Source organism: Panthera tigris, chromosome B4, assembly GCF_018350195.1.
Source record: "Panthera tigris isolate Pti1 chromosome B4, P.tigris_Pti1_mat1.1, whole genome shotgun sequence".
Taxonomy (NCBI): Eukaryota; Metazoa; Chordata; class Mammalia; order Carnivora; family Felidae; genus Panthera; species Panthera tigris.
The window spans coordinates 103,579,769-103,595,012 of record NC_056666.1 but is presented as its reverse complement, the minus strand read 5'-3'; the positions used below and the strand labels follow the sequence as shown (position 1 = coordinate 103,595,012).

The 15,244-nt window shown below is 35.8% G+C and overlaps 1 protein-coding gene and 1 pseudogene across 1 annotated transcript in view; both read left to right on the top strand.

The window, feature by feature from the left end:
- The window catches only part of LOC102959227, a 31,334-nt pseudogene extending 31,026 nt beyond the window's left edge, over nt 1–308 (top strand).
- Nucleotides 1–15,244, top strand: part of PPFIA2 (PTPRF interacting protein alpha 2) — a 487,632-nt gene that overhangs the window by 187,070 nt on the left and 285,318 nt on the right. The gene's annotated exons all lie outside the window — the stretch shown is intronic.

Here is a 15,244-nt window from a genome sequence, read left to right as displayed (position 1 = left end):
AGAGAGGCATATAAAGAAGAAGGAGGATTTGACCATATTGGATTCCCACTCTTTATTCTGAGATGAGACTCCCTCAACTAAGGGTATAAGGGAATGTGGTTTCCTGGACATGCCTGTTTTCCCTGTAGGATGAAAAGGCCCGTGGGTTCTCAGATCAAATCTCCCTGAGAGGACATGATGGAGGCAATTGGTTTGAGTATTTGTGGGTTTGCAGTTGGACCAGCCTTGGGAAAAAGCAGTTTGACCCTGCAGTAAAAGTGGGAGGTGGACGACCCGTACAAGGAGAATCAATGGAGCATGGGGCTTAGGTAAGTATAAGCTGACTGGCAACAGTGACCAGGCTCCATCAGAGATCCCAAGTAACATTAACCAGAGATAGTTTGTGATTATAAGGGAGATGGACAAGGGATGGAGGAGGTAAAGGACAGCATCTTTTGTGGCCCCTGACCCTTACTCCTTTTTTGTGAGTTTGTATAGGTTCCATCATCCTGAGCTGTCATCTCAGATTATAGCCAGGGCACAAGATATGGAAGTCTTGGGGAATCATAGCTTTATTTAAAGGGACTGTTCAGGGGTACGGGGTGGCTCAGTCAGTTAAGTGTCTGACTCTTGATCTTGGCTCAGGTCATGATCTCACAGTTCATGAATTTGAGCCGCATGTTGAGAGGCAGCTTTGTCCATCAGCATGGAGCCTGCTTGGGATTATCTTTCTCTCCCCCTCTCTCTGCCCCTCCCCTGCTTGCTCTCTCTCTCTCTCTCTCTCTCTCTCTCTCTCTCTCTCTCAATAAATAAATAAATAAATAAATAAATAAATAGACTGTTCACATTATCAGACTAGATTAAGTTCATTTTTTATCTACTACTCAGTGTGTGTAGCTTCTTGAAGAAGCTTAGATCAGTTACATATTAAGCAGATATACAGGTCACTCTTTACCTTCAAACATAGTGTTAGTACATTTATGGCATGGTCACTGCACTATGGTTCTGATACTAACTACCCAGAGTTAGCATAGGCTTCACATGTTGAGGGATGCAATTTAGACATCAGTTGCAAGCTCTGGGCTTCCCAAGCCACTCACACTTCTGACCAACCGGCTATAAATTTGAGGACCCCCACTAACCCTCTCAAGTTCAATAATTCACTAGAACAACTCAAAGAATCGAGGAATATGCTATATTTACAATTAAAGTTTCATTATAAAGATTACAAATTAAGGGGCGCCTGGGTGGCTTGGTCAGTTGAGCGTCCGACTTGGGCTCAGGTCATGATCTCACAGTCCATGGGTTTGAGCCCCACGTCGGGCTCTGTGCTGACAGCTCAGGGCCTGGAGCCTGCTTCGGATTCTGTGTCTCCCTCTCTGCCCCTCCCCTGCACATGCTCTGTCTCTCTGTCTCAAAAATAAATAAATAAACATTAAAAAGATTACAAATTACAACTTGCTAAATGTAGAGACACAGGATGAGATCTGGGAGGGACCCACATTTAAAGCTTCCATGTTCTTAGAATGTATCATCCTCCTGGCGTATTTTAATCACTAATAAGGAAGCTCATCAGTCTTCAGGTATTCAGTTACGGTTAATTGAATCATTGGCCAAATGATTGAATTCCATCTCCTGTCCCCTCCTCTCATTGGAGATCATGAAGTCATGCTAATACCACATGGCTGAAAGCCTCATTACTCCAATCACATGGTTGATCTTTCTGGATTGCCCAGACCCTATCCTGAAACTATCTGAGGGACTACCATGAGTCACTTTATGAACATAAAGTCAGGTGTGGTTTAAGGGACCCATCATAAGTAATAAAGACAACTCACCACCAGGGACTTTCCAAGAGTTTAGAATTTTCCTCCTAGAAACCTGGGACAAAGACCAGACATATTCTTTATTATGCAACAGTTTGTGTATTTTAGAAATTGTATCACTAGGTATTTTGTTGTTGGAGCATTTTAACAAAATTCAGATTTCTGAAATAAGCTTTAATACCATCAAAACATTTCTTATATATGTATATAGTTGAATATTGATATACATATATACACACCATATATGTATTTATATTGATCAGTATATATACAGGTATGTCTCATATATATGAAAAAGAGTATATAAAGTAGAATGGCATCACTTACATATATATCTTATATAAATTTAATTATTCATGTACTGCAACATCAAAAGAAGGAACGGAGAGACAGCCATTTAAGAATTACAGAAGATTACATACAATGAGCGTATTCTCTCCTAGTGAATGCGAGATCAGAAACCTGAACAATTTCTGAAGTTGCTTCTGTGCTCATGATGTGAACGCCTCATGATGCTGAATCAGTCTGTTTTTAAAGATATTTCTCATACATTAAAAAGTACACATTGTACTTTAAAAAAAACAAAGTCCTTATGGTAGGATAGGTCATCCATCTGGTGCTTTTCCCCTGTAGGAGTGATATACTCTTAAGTTGGGAGGAAAATCTCTCAGAGTGGACTGAGTGGGGCATAGTATGTTAGTTTCTTGTGTGATGTCTCCCTGAGGAATTGTTTAGAGTGGTTTTGAGTAAGTTGATTTTTCCTTATGGGCTGACTTCTAAAACCAAACCCACCCCACAGAGAAGATGCAATTTTCCTGTAAATATGTACATTTTGAGAACATCAGCTTCAGGTCTGCTGTTGGCAACTAATTTTTTTCAAAAGGAATAGTTGTGGATTTGTGCTAAAATGAAGTGATCAGATGACAGATAAAGGAAATATTTCTTGCATTATCTTTGAGATATTTAGAGACACATCTTGTAATTTTTTTATAAGATATGAAGGACATTTCTAGGAATCTTATTTTTTTGTTCTTGTTTCTTAGAGCAACATAGTCTCAGCTGTGTTAAGTACCATCCATTTGAGGGTACCTGGGAGTTTAATACTGCATTTAGGAGTTGATCCATCATTTTATAATTGGAATAAATGATGGGGTGGGAAAAGCATGTAATACTCATATACACATTAACATATTTTTCTCTGGACTATTATAAATGTTTTCCAGAAAGGGGTGTGTGCACTTCACTGTGTAGTCTTACTTTTGTGCTCAGTTTTTCTGGTTGGTGAAAGATCATTTGGAACAGAGCCTCGTGGGTTCTAATCCTGTTGTGCCCTGTGTGTGACTTAGAACAAGTGTCTTCCAGAGTCAGTTCCGTCTTTATAAAACAATGAGTTTGGACCAGATGGTTTCTGAGATCCCTTCAGTTTTAAAAGACTTTCTCAGTTCAACTACACCACCTTTGAAGTGCCATTTGATTAATAATTATTTTTATAAGTATTTAATGAAGATGAATGTTTTCTATCTATAACGTTAATCAGAACTAATACTATCACTTAGACTAGTTTTTCATACTTAATCTGTTTTGCAGAATGAGTAATGGTTTATGTCATTCACACAGAATTTTTTAGAAGCTATTTTTGTTTGTTTCTTTCCATTAAAATGAACAGATTTATATATATATTTTAACTTTATATACTTGAATGGGAACAGTGATTTGTATTGAAGTATTTTAAAATGAGACCTCTTCCGTGATACGATTTTACAATGTAAATATCTCTTTTATAGCATTTATCATATTTTATAACAGTTATTTGTGTATTTTTCCTTTAAAAGTTCATATATTATTTATTTAAGTTTATACTTTGGCACCTACCATGATGCCTGTCAAATGATACTGATTAAATATCTGTTAAATGAACCAATTAGTGAATAATGACTGAACACTGTGTCATTATTGAAGTCAAGAAAGGAGATAGTTTTAAAGGAGGGAGTCATAAATTGTGTCAAATGCTAGACACATTATTAGATGTGGACTAAAAGGACCATGGATTTAATCCATTAAAAATGAAACTGGAGTGCAATGAACAAATTAAAACCAAATGGAAGCAGTGAAGTTATACCCTTTAAGAAGCATAGTTATAAAAAGGAGAAATCTAAGGCAGAAGAATAAAGGTTGTACATATATTAAAGGCATCATTTTTAAACCTTTGAATATATTACTAGTATATAATGTTTGAAGGTCATGCTGAAGGATCCGATGGAGATACTGGGAGAGCAGGGTACCTAGGGTAAGTGGTGGAGTGACAGACACATCAGAGGAGGGAGAAGACAAAAGTAATGACATGTAAAAATGTATACTTTTAGAAAGGAATAGATGGTTGAGTTCTTTGGAAAAGATAATTTAAAAGGAAACTACATGTGGAGTACCTGGGTGGGTCAGTCAGTTGAGCATTTGACTCTTGGTTTAGGCTCAGGTCACGATCTCAGGGTTTCGTGGGTTCAAGTGCTACATCGGGCTCTGTGCTGGCAGCGTGGAACCTGCTTGGGATCCTCTCCCTCTCCCTCCCTTTCTCTGCCCCTCCTCCAATCATGTTGTCTCTGTCTCTCTCAAAATAAATAAATAAACTTAAAAAAAAGAAAATACATGTAAAAGAGGGCAAAATTAAGAAATTTATTCCTAAATAACACTAAAAGCGGAGGCTGTCACTTCTCTGTGTAGACAGTGTTCATTGTGTTCATTGTTCATATGTCCATTGTCATGCATAATGACTTACAAGAATGTCTCTTCTTACCTAATAACCTGAAGAGGTCTTAATACTACCATATTGGAATTCTCCAGAGCCAGTGGTTAATGCGTAGTCAACATACACTCTCTTAAAAAATAGCTATATGCTCTTGAAATATTCCTCAGTGAGCCTTATTCAGCTATCACCTTTAATCCTAACTACACAGAAGTTTTTAATGTTTTCTCTGAATAGTTATCTGTATAATAAAAAAACAAATTATTGTTTGGCAAGAAAATAATGCACTATCATTCTCCAGATTATTTTTATTTTATATGCTGGCTTAATCATTTGTCACATGTTACTTTCATGGAGAATACCTATGCAATTAACCCTTGGTTTATATTAATACACCTTATTCTTCTTAGTAACTTACCACTTTTAGAGTCATTCAGTTCTTCTGTTCTACTGGGTCTTCAGAATTTTCTCTTTATGTCCCCTAAGTTATATTTATTTTTCTGCAGTGCTTGCTAACAGACAACAGCTATAAAACTAAGTCTGAAAAACATGCAGTCCCATCCTCTACTTAAGAGATAAGAACACTTTAGAATTAAAGAAGTTGTGTCAATATTAACTTATTAAAGGATTTTTATCATTCATGCTATCTCTGTTTTCTGTCACTAGCAAAAAATGTGAACATAGAATATTTGTTACAGTGAAAAGAAAGCCTAGCCAGATGGCTGGGCACAAAAGGCTGTTACTGGACATTGGATAATATTGCCCCCACTTTGGTGGAATGAACTGGCTCTGTCCGTATTGTTGTTTATCACAAGTCTCAGATTATAAACCTCAAGTAGAAGCACCCAACTGTCTGAATGTATTGGTGGTGCTCCAGTTGTTAAGGATCAAGGTAAGCATCTGACCTTTTTGCAGCGAAATGCAGATATTTTCTTCCTGGAGACCCACCCATCCCTCCATCTAACACTCTCTCACCTAACTCAGGTTGGGTTGGCTACTTTAGGTCAAATAGTGACCACCTGATCTAAACTTGCCAATAAGATCTTGCTAGGGAATTTTAGGAGAAACAGGAAAAGAGGAAGCTTTGTGCTTGTACACATAAAGTTTGGAAGCAGTATGAAGTCCGAGGTTTTTTCAAAATTAGGGAGCCTATGGTAGAAAAAGGAGAACTTAAGAGGAGTAACAGAGAAAAGAACCAATATGATTATGACAAGGGTACAGATAAGAAGAGTGAGTCTATGGACATTCAAGTATGCTTTCTTAATTCCTGAGACCCAGTTCTTTTCCCATCCCTGAATTTTGTGAGACATCTATTATAATAATTTGCCCTTCTTACTTAAGTAAATTCAAGTTGTCTGTTAACTCTGGTTCTGTAAATACATTCCTTATTTGTAGGTCAGTTAAAATGAGATAAAATATGGTGAGATTTGATGTGAGATAGTGAAATATTTATATAGTGTTTGACATTTATAAACTTTTAAAATTATGAAATAAATTCTGTAATAAATAATGCCACATAGTTTAGTATAATATAAAAATCCTATTAAAAAGGAGAGAAAACAGAAACTGTACCCTCAGAAAAGCCTGTTATGGTTTGCTTTGAAGGATTAGTTCTTTGACGTGTAACTTACAAACAATAGGTTATTTCTATGTCAACAAATTACTTGCTTACCTGAGTACATTTCTTCTGAAAATACTTTCAGCTTTATGTGTCTATGTTCAAAGTACAAAGGATCTAAAATTATCCCATAGTTAATGCAAACTGGTGTAGCCACTCTGAAAAACAGTTTGGAGTTTCCTCAAAAAGTTAAAAATAGAACTGTCCTACAATCAAGCAATTGGACCACCAGATATTTACCCAAGGAATACAAAATATGAATTCAAAAGGATATATGCACCCCCATGTTTATGGCAGCACTATCAACTATAGCCAAATTATGTAAAGAGCCCAAGTATCCTTCAACTGATGAGTGGTTGAAGAAGAAGAAGTGTGTGTGTGTGTGTGTGTGTGTGTGTGTGTGTGTGTGTGTATGGAATATTACACAGCCATAAAAAAGAATGAGATCTTGCCATTTGCAATGATGTGGGTTGAGTTAGAGAGTATTATGCTAAGTGAAATAAGTCACTCAGAGAAAGACAAACAGCATATGATTTCACTCATATGTGGAATTTAAGAAATGTAACAATGGGGGCACCTAGGTGGCTCAGTCAGTTAAGGGTCTAACTTCAGCTCAGGTCACGATCTTGTGGTTCATGAGTTTGGGCCCCAAGTTGGCTCTGTCCTGACAGCTCAGAGCCTTGACCCTGCTTTGGATTCTGTGTCTCCCTCTCTCTCTGCCCTTTCCCCGCTTGCACTCTGTCTCTCTCTCTCTTAAAAATAAATATTTCCTAAAAAAATTAATTGCCCCTACCCTTCCTAGACTAAAACCCCACAAAGGCTCCTAATTTTGCTCCAAGAAGACTGCCCATTCTTCCTAACAGAGTTTTAAAAGCCCTAGAGGTTGGCTCCCGGGATGTTTTTGGCATCATTTCTTGCTGTTGTCTATTTTATACATTATGCTTAGTTAGTTGCCCTCCACATTAAAGCCTATTTCTTATTGTGTGCTTTGCTGAATTTATTCCACCTTTACCAGGTAACTCTATTTAACCTTTAAGCTTCTTCAGATTTCACGTCTTTATTTATTAATCCAACAGTGTTTTTATTGAGTAGCTACTAATTATATGGTGAGAAAGAGCAGAAACAGTGCAGCTGTCTTAGAGCTTCCTGTCTAAAAGAGAGTAAGTATTTATCAAATACTCAAAGAAATATAAATATAAAAATTAGTAAGACCTATAAAGTAAAGGGATGAAGTTCAGAAAAAACTTCCCTGAGGAAGTCCAGAACTAGAAAGAAGACTTGGACTGAACTAGTTCAAAGGAAGGACAGGGAGTATGATGGTATTGAATGAGCCTGTGGACAAGAGGTTTTCTACCATAGCAATAGGTTCAATTAGGTATTTTCTTGGTGCCCCTGTATGCCTGTATGCACATCCTGGGACTTATCTCATTAATTTGTTATTTCTACTTGCTTCACCAAAGAGATTGTAGAATTTCTGGAGCATGAACTGTGTCTAATTTATTCTTGCTTATTCTATCATAGTCGCCTGTCACAAAGAAGACACCCCAAACCACTTTATGAATTATTAGCTTATATCCTAATTGAAATGTTATGCTTCAAACTAGTGAGATTAAATTAGTTCCAGTATCATAAGAGAAAAGTGGGACATAAGAGTCAGCATATTGTATGTTCATGCATTTTGCTCTTTGGCATCTCATATAATATATAGTCTGTGTCTGTCGTTTCTCCTGTGTCAGCCACATTAGAAATATGTGCTATCATTTTAAATGAATCATAGGAATAATTTTGGCATGTTATTATACTTTTAAATTTATTAGTGAATTAAGTAAACTATAGCAGTAAAATAGCTAAGGTATATACAGAAATAAGCAGTTAGCTTTTCATTGAGAATAAAAGCTCGTTTATTATAATTTGTGCAGAATGTCTTTTGCATAAGATGTGGTTTATCTGATGCCTATTCTTCCCTCATCAGAAGTCTCAATAAATTAAATGTATCAGCTGTTTTGAGGTAGATGTATTTTGTTAAGTTTTTTGAATTTTCTAAATTTAAGCTTCAAAATCGTTCCCATAATAGTCAGATCTGAGGCCCTAGCACTGAAACTTAAACTTAGGTCTCTGCGACCTCTTTCTCCTATTCCGTGCTTTCTCTTGCTTTAACAAGTATAAGGTTACATGATGCTGGGAAATAGTACAGGCAAACTGTTGAGACATTGAAGCTACATTAAAATGTTTAGGGCTATATACTTAAGATCTGAAAAAGTCTTCTATGAGAGAGAGCCCACTTTCTGCCTGACAAAGTGTAGACCCTTAATGGACATTTGTGGACATTTATTAAATAAGTCAATCCAGTTTTTATTTAACAAAAACTAAGACATCCTGATAAATCTAGTTCTTTTCAAAACACTTACGATCCTCTGTTAGTATTTTATAAGAACAAGTAAATGGTGAGAACACTTCAATGCTACAACAATTGTTATATGATTACATATTGCTTTTCACATACAATTCTATGTCCAGCGCTAAAGGATTTTTTTCTCTTTTCCTGGCTGTCTGTCTCTCTCCGTCTCTCTCTCTGTCTCTCATGCACACACACGCACACAGTATTTTGTCTTAAAAACCAAAAAACAAAAAAACAAAAACAAGATGCCAGTACTTTTGACAATGTTTTAAACATTTTAACCATGCTAACTCTGGTAACTGTGCTGTTTCACCCACATTTTATCTTTCTTGCATCCCAGTGACTGGTACCTGTCTTCCCCAAGACCCAGGTACAGGCCGATAAAAACACAAAAGCAGGTCAGTTAAAAATAAGAAAGAGGGTTCACAGCTTTTCTGCCTCTGTCACTGTGAGGCATAATAACATGCGTTATATTTTCAATGGAGGAGGCCACATAGATCAACCATAAATTAGCATTTGAACTTTTTTATTCAGGCCAAATGAGTCTACTGAAGTAGGGTGATAATTAATTTGAGCAGATGTATGTCAACATCCGTCTAAGGGGAAAATGAGCCAGAAGACTGCCAAATAACTTAGCGTCACAGAACAAACACTGGATAAGAAAAACAAATGAAATGTAAAAATCATTTAATAAGTATCACTATTTTGCAATTTTAGAGGCTTACAACATCCCACCTAAGTATAAAGATGTTTTTCTTTTGATGTTTTTGTGAACTTTTAGATACAATAGCACTTGATCCCGTTCTCTTTTTAAAAATGTTTTTTTAGGGGTGCCTGGGTGGCTCAGTTGATTAAGTGTCCGACTTTGGCTCAGGTCATGATCTCCCGGTTTGTGAGTTTGAGTCCCGCGTCGGGCTCTGTGCTGACAGCTCAGAGCCTGGAACCTGTTTCAGATTCTGTGTCTCTGCGTCTCTCGGCCCCTCCCCCGCTCATGCTCTGTGTCTCTGTCTCAAGAATAAATGTTAAATTTTCTCAATGTTTTTTTATTTATTTTGAGAGAGAGAGAAAGAATGTGTGAGCACAAGAGAGAGAGGGGGAAGGTCAGAGAGATAGAGCGAGAGAGAGAATCCTAAGCAGCCTCTGCGCTGTCTGTGCAGAGCCCCATGCGGGCTTGATGTTGCAACTGTGAGATCATGACCTGCACTTAAATCAGGAGTCAGATGCTTAACCGACTGAGCCACCCAGGTGCCCCAAACCCATTCTTCGGTCTAGAATTACTGAGCCCTAAGAAAAAAGTCTTGTAATGGTGTCTTGGGTATAATTTTTAATATATTTATAAAGTTCACTTAGGTTGAAGTCATAATTTTCATTGTGCAACAAAAACCACTAATTTAACTTTCAGATAAAAAGATATTTTCCTTCCAAGTGAATAAAACTTAGGAGAACCTATAACACGCAAGTCCATGGGATTTCAATCTTATATCATCTTTTCTTGTCCTCTAGTTTCCTTACCACTTAACATACAAACATACATACATCCACTGCTTCCACACACTTTTTTTTTTTAATGGGAACATGGCTCTTTAACACTTATTTTGAAATGTAATTAGCCGTTATTACCTGCATTTTGTGCCAGTTGGAGCTTCCTAAAGCAATCTTGACTCTTTTAAAGAAATGAAGGATGGCATTTTCTTTGTTTTAAAATTGTTTCAATTATTGCATGAAGTACATTATTCACAAAGGTTCAACTTTTTTTTTTTTAATTTTTGGGACTATTTTGGATTTAAGAAAAGAATATAAATTGTTCAAATAGCCCGAATTGTAATTCATAAACTTAGAAAACAAATTTCATGCTTTTTCTGGTGCAGAAAGGACTGTATTGCAGCCTTTTGAACACACTACATACTCCTCTAGGTATGGTACCAATACTACTGTATGGTATAGAATCAAACACGCATGTCTTCATAATGTAACAGCATGAGCTTCCTCAGGCCACTGCAGCCAGAGGGTAGATTGGTGGAGAGTAACCCATTTTTCACTAGTGCTTCCCTTACTTGCCGTTGCAGGCCTTTAGTTAACACGGAGCTGTCCACAACTTCAGGTATTTTCCAGGTCTCCAGAAATGCCTGAGGAGTCCTCTTAAACAAACCCTTGAGTAATGCACATCAGTTGTCCTGGCTCTTTGGACTGTCCTGGCCTCATTGTCATACACTACTCTGTAGCTCTGTGATGTAAGATGGTCTTGTCTCCACTTTCACAGATAGGTTGGCCATCCTGTGTTTCAGGCAGATATGTGAGAATGCTTTCTCTGGGTAGTGCAGTTACCAGCGGTTTATTTGTATGTTGCTTATCTTGATTTCCTAATTATTCTCAGTGGACTCATACCAAATTAAAATTTACATGCAAATATATTTGCATTAAAGTAAGCAAATATAGTAGATCATAGTAACTATGCATCACTCCTCCATTTGTTTTAAATATTGGTTTCAGGTCCAAGCTTCACAAATGGAGAAGCATAGAGAACATTTGGAAAACCATGACTATAATTCTATATTTTAATTTAATAATGAGAAGGATCAGATATCATAACAATAATATTTCTTACAAACAAGGCAGAGTTAATCATCTACATATTCTTTGAGAAATGAGCCACAATCCAGGGATCCCAAGAAGCTATAATTTGATAAAACCTGGTAGAATCTTAACCATTAAGGTGATTTGTGTATAAAAGGGATCTCTTCAATATAACATAATGTCTCAAAATACTATCCCTACTATAATGCCATTTTCTCAGGCAAGACTACCTTGAGAGAACCCTATAGTTTTGCCATCCTGTGGCTCTGATATAAGAATTTCTTTAGTTTACCAAAATACATACATTTCTTATCAGCAAGAGTAAGTTACCTTCTATAACTTCGTTCTCCATTCTATAATGTTCACCCTTGATATGTGTACATAGCTTTAAAATTTATAACATTCTGTTATGGATGCTTCAAAAATACACTGTGGATTTTATATTAAAATATTGTTTATCTGCATGTTATGTCAAATAGCAGCAATTAAATGCACAATATAATTTTTATAAGACTGACATTTTCAAATATAGCTAAATATGATGTCAAATAATTAGATAAATATATTTCCTTACTCTTTAAATGATCTTTAAAATAGACCATTTATTTCATTATTCAAAATAAATTAAAATATTGTATTATTACACTTCTACATATTAATGACTTACAAAATTGAATTATAACGTATTCATATAATAATTCTTTTTTCAATTAAGGAAGGACTATGTTAATGGCTGTCATGAAATTTGACCCAAGTACAATTCCATAGTCCTGTCTTTCAGATTTTAAAGAATTAGACTGAAAATTTCTATGTCACGTTTTTTGGCTAATAAGGAAAAATTGGGTCTACATTATATTTTGTTTCTATTAGCTATGTAGATTTCTTAAAAACACACATGAAACATTTTAACTTTTTAAAAAAGTTTTTATTTAAATTCCAGTTAGTTAACATACAGTGTAATATCAGTTTGAGGTGTACAACATAGTGATGCAATACTTCCATACAACTCCGGTGCTCATCACAGCAAGTAAACTTCTTCATCTCCAACACCTGTTTAACCCATCCCCCCACCCATCTCCCTCTGGTAACCATCAATTTGTTCTCCATAGTTAGGCGTCTGTTTCTTGGTTTGCCTCCCTCAACATATTTTTTAAGACTGTCACTAAAATGTTTCATCTCTGATGAAGTAAAAGAAAATATCATATTACACACCCACCAAATTGTGTGGACCAAAAAATGAAATTAGAAGGAAATTTTGGTGTAATTTTAAAATTATGACCTAGGCTACCGACTCCCAAGTACATGACTTGTAACTGGAAACTCACAGTCCTTCAAGAAGCTTGTTGATTCCCTTTCCTATGGTAATGCACTTGGCTCTTGAGAGACATAGTATCTAGTCAGATCTCAGCGTGTGAGCTTAGTGCAGTAATAATTTGTTTATAGGAATTAGGCCATAGCTTTCCTATAGACAGCTTTCCTGGGTCTCAGATGATATTAGAGAAATAATTTATAGCCAGAGATTTTCTAGGTACATTTTTGCACAGGCATTAATTATTTCAGACCATTAATACTTTTAAGTAAATTACCCATTTAGTGAGCTAAATGCTATTTAATTTGAGAAGGCTCAGTTATGATCTGAAAGTATTTAACTCTGAGTAATGACCTAGACTTAGTGTATTTTCAAGAATTAGCTTAAATAATAGAAAAAGGAAATTATTACAGCTATTCATCTATGCAAAGACTAACTTTAATGATAGCTGGTGGGAATTGCTGAAAAGGGTGCTATCCAGAACAGTTGGTAACCTTTATCATAAGATTTTGAATAAGAAAACATTAAGTGTAACAATTATATAATTTTTTAAGGTTGATCGATTTTAAAGATCCTGCTCTAGTAAGCAGAAGGGAAAATAGGCAAGAATTCTAACTACAGTGATGACATTGTGTGTCTGCAGCAGAAAGGATTTTAAGTATTCATTTAAGATTTGGGGATTTGGGGGCGCTTGGGTGCCACAGTTGGTTGAGTGTCCGATTTTGGCTCAGGTCATGATCTCGCAGTTCATGAGTTTGAACCCCGTGTTAGGCTCTGTGCTGACAGCTCAGAGCCAGGAGCCTGCTTTCAATTCTGTGTCTCCCTCTCTGTCTGCCCCTCCTCTGCTCGTTCTCTCTCTTTCTCTTTCTCTTTCTCTTTCTCTTTCTCTTTCTCTTTCTCTTTCTCTCTCTCTCTCTTCCTCTCTCTCTCTCTCCCACTCAAAAATAAACATTAAAAAAAGATTTGTGGATTTTGAGAGTTTATCTGGGGCAAGAAATTATGTTGATTTAGGAATATCATGATGAATGAAAGTAGATCTGAACCCTCCACTCATGGAAATTTAGTCCAGTTGGCCAACAAAATGAATCAAGTAATCTAAGTAATATACAGCTATAGATAAGGAAAGATACACAGTTGTGTACAAGCATGTTAGAATGACTTTTCTTCAACTTGGGAAGAGGATAGAAAAGGCTTCCATAGATGAGTATAATTATATTGCTCTTGATCATAAATCCGGTATCTCATCAATTCTCTAGCAGTCTTTGTAACCACAATTTATTGGTAAATTGATTTGGTTTTACAATGACATATCTAAACGTGAATAGGGATGGGAACTATATCAATTAGAATAACCAAAATTGCAAGAATGATTGGTAGGATTGAATTGGTTAGATAGTCTTAACTTCATTTTGTGAAAAAGACCGCCATTGTGTGTATGTGTGTGTATGTGTGTGCGTGCATGCGCATGTGTAAGTTTTGCATAGACCTGATAAACCACTTCTTATTTAATCCCTTCTTTTTCTTATAACATCAATATAAGTATAAAAGATTGTTTTCAGCATTTTAAGAAATTAAGAGCTGCTAGTGTAAATTTATATTGAATCCAAAAATTAGATAATCTGCCATATTCTTTCTACTAAATAAAAAATACAAATAAGTCGAGAAGTGCAAGATGTACCATGTTTATGTACACCCTACATGTTAGCTTCTCTTATATCTATCATGAATTTCAGTAATAAGGACCCCAACAATGAAGTTTCATTCTGTATGTGGAATTTCTCTAAGTTTCTCTAAAGTTGTTGTCACTGATAAGATTTTGCTTGATGTCTTACCAGCCACAGAAGTTAGTGTAGGGGGTGGGTAAATTGAACCAAAACAACCTAACAATGCACTCATCAAAAGCTGGCTTACATTTCTCCACTTCTGTTCCCACTTCATTGCCTACCTAATCTCACCTTCAGCAACAAGCTTTCAGTCATAGGATCACCTATTAAGTCCAATCAACAAATTTACATTTAGTTTGTAAAAGAAGAGTTCAGAATTTTGCATGTTTTAATGTGCATGGAAAATTGTACGAAATATTCCATAAGTGATCATCAAATCAAAGTCAATCAAGTTTAACAGGGAACTAGTTTAAAATGTTAGAATCTCAATGAACCCATTCTATTATTCATGATAAGATGTGTTATTCATTTGATAGCCATAGACTCTTATTTATTCATTGGGTTAATTTTGATAAAATAACCACCACGCATTTATCAATGAATAATTATTGAACTATCATCATTTCAAAGTATTTGGCCTAATTAGTAAGTTTTCATTATGATGAATAAGTAATGATAATCAAAAAGGGTGTCAATATAATGTACATTATATAGAGTATTTGGAAATAGTTGGCAAGTGACCTTCAAATACCCAGTCCAGTGATTTTCATATATCGTGGCTAGTCATGGATTAGTGGTATCATCAGAGGTGCTTTTGAACATAAAGATTTCATGGTTCTAATAAGAGTTTCCAAAACCTTTTTACTCAGTTTATTTGGGGTTAAAGACCCCTGGGGTCTCTATTACTAAAAACTATTTGGATTTTCCTGACAAGCAGCAAGATACCAGAGTCACTGATTTTTTGTCCTATTATATTTAATGAGGGCCATATTTGAACACCCAGAAGTATAACTGTAACATGTGCATCTCCAATTTTGAAGCTTTTTTGTTCTTTTTTTTTTAAATTTTATTTTTAAGTAATCTCTACACCCAATGTGGGACTTGAATTTACAACCCTAAGATCAAGAGTCACATGC